The sequence below is a fragment of the Hippocampus comes genome, unplaced genomic scaffold (genome assembly GCF_001891065.2).
Source record: "Hippocampus comes isolate QL1 unplaced genomic scaffold, H_comes_QL1_v1.1 scaffold122, whole genome shotgun sequence".
NCBI classification, from domain to species: Eukaryota; Metazoa; Chordata; class Actinopteri; order Syngnathiformes; family Syngnathidae; genus Hippocampus; species Hippocampus comes.
In genome coordinates this window covers 1,379,122-1,381,702 of record NW_017842059.1, presented here as the reverse complement: position 1 = coordinate 1,381,702, position 2,581 = coordinate 1,379,122, and positions in this window count along the sequence as shown.

Genomic DNA, 2,581 nt, shown 5'->3' with positions numbered 1-2,581 from the left:
TCGAGTTCTCTCTTCTCCCTGTCTCTCCTGTTCGTGTGCTGCTCACAGTGTGCTGCTGTGTGTCTCTAACTCCTCCCCTTTCTCTTCACTGCAGCGCGTGTGTAACCCTCCCCTCCCTCTTCTACCACGGATCTTGACCAATCACGTGCGGCTTTAACCGAAAGGGGGGAAAAAAAACATGAGAAAAAAAAGTCGGCTCCTATTAGGACGGCTCCCTATTAGGAACCGGCTCTCGTCGTTCACTTCAAAGAGCCGGCTTTAAGAGCCGGTTCGTTCGCGAACGACACATCACTAATACATTCCCAAACCGGAGTTTGTGTGCAGCATGCATTAAACGAGTAGTTAAAAACTACACTGAAACAAGCACGTCATCTTCGACTGCGTGTCCCCTTTTTTGCCCAAAACGAAACATTGTAAATGTCAGTGTTTGAATTAAGTCAACCATGAATTAAGTTAACCAAAGCTTTTTGTTTCTTTTCGTTGAAGTTCCGATCTGCTGTTCCCATGCCATGTGCACAGTCCGTGGCAAAGTTGAGTATCCTATTTTGGTTCTCTGAGCCTTCGATCAATGTTGCGTTGAGACAAAAACATCACAACCCACTTTATTAGGTGCACCATATCCTGGTACTTGCGAGCCACCTCGAACGTAGAACGGCAGATCCTGACGAAAGTCTTCACTTTCTCGAGGCGGAACCGTCCCAATACTTTTGTCCAAGTCCCGTTTTTTTTGTGTAGTGTTTTTTTTTGTCCACCGGAGGTCACTCCTCTCCCACGTTCCTCTCGTCAATATTTCCCAGGCAGCGAGGAATTCCCCATGTCAACGCCCACGGACGGAGACCCCGAATTTTGTTGAGCTTGCATTATTTATTTTGGTGGGGGCGCCTGTGGTTTGCACTGGAGGTGTGTATGTTGTTGGGGTTCCCTGATGACAGTCGTGCACATCTGTTTTAGACCGCTTTGGTGTTTTGGTGACTCAGCAGAGTGCTGTAACAAGCTTCAGCAGGAGTCCTTGTCAAACTGACAAGCAGACTTGGCTGAAGTCATCGGACTCCGGACAGAAGAAGTTAAAGAAAAAAAAACACAAAGTTAGATTCAGCACAAGTACTGTTTCTACACTTCTACTTAAGTAAAATTGCGGGTTAAAGTGTAGATGCTGACACCCCCCTACCCCCCCTCCCCAGAAAAAAAAATGTTTGTTTGTTTGTTTTGAGGAAACAACTCGATTATAAAACTAGTTTCAACCCCCTTGAAAACCTAACCCTAGTTTAAAACCTTACTTGGAAACCCTCACCCTTATTTAAAACCATAGTTTGAAACCCTACTCATAGATTAAAACCCCAATTTCAAACCCCACCCCTAGTTTGAAACCCCACTTTTAAACTCTAATGCTAGTATAAAACGCTCCCCCTAGTTCGAAACCCTACTTGGAAACACTGATCCTAATTTAAAATCCCAACCCTTGTTTAATACTCTATTTGGAAACATTAACCATAATTTACACCCTCAATCCTGATTTAAAACCCTATTTTAAAATCTGTACTCTACTTCTAAACAGTAACCAAGTTTAAAACTCTATTCTGAAGCACCAAACAAAGTGTGAAACCTTACTTTAAAACTCTAACCCTAGTTTTAATCATATTTGGAAACCTTCGAACAGTGGTGTCAAACCCATTTTCATTGTGGGCCACATTTTAGTTACCGATTCCCTTGGAGGAACATTAATACTGAAATCATATAAAGAAGTCCAGAATAAGGGTTTATTCAACTATTGCTTAAGTTACTGCAATGGGGTGTTTGGCAACAAGAAAATGTTTACAATATCTCTCTTATTTATTCCATATGACAATTTGAAATGTTGGTACATATTTTAGCAAGCATCATGGGAGTCGCCATGTTTGATTTGCTTTCGCAGGCCACATAAGAATAAAAATAAAAATAAGAAAACCTTTATTCGTCTCACAATGAAGAAATTCCCAATTTACAGCAGCAAAGTTATGAAAGGAAGAAAATAGAAGAACAAAAAGTATAGGAGCTGCTGTAAAGGGAGCCACTCTCACGGGGCGCCATCTGGAAAAATCTACTCGAGTAACAAATTATTTGTACTTATCAGTCCCATCCAAGGTTATTATAGTGCACAAAAGCTCACAAAATAACCAAAACTATAATTGAAAAAGATTTTTGTTCACAAAATAAAATAAAAATGAAAATGCTTCTCCAAAAAGGAGAACAAACTGAAACAACACCTTACATGAATAAAACAATCTAAAATTAATTATAATGATAGCAAACGTGACTTCTGTTTTGGTTTTTGCCAATTAATCTTTTACATGAGCTCTCAGGGTTCTTTTTAAATGTATTTATTTTCATATTGCTCCACATCCGACCAGAAGGAGGAAGATCACACAGTCGTTTGAGAATTGTACTTTACTAAAACTCATAAAAAATAAACTAAAACTATGCATTTTTTAAAAAACGAACACATAAGAAGCCTGTTCTGAAAAGGCATTGAAACTAAAATTAAAAAAAAAAAAAGTCAAAAACTATCATGAAAAATCCCAAACTATTATAACTGTGCCCCCCC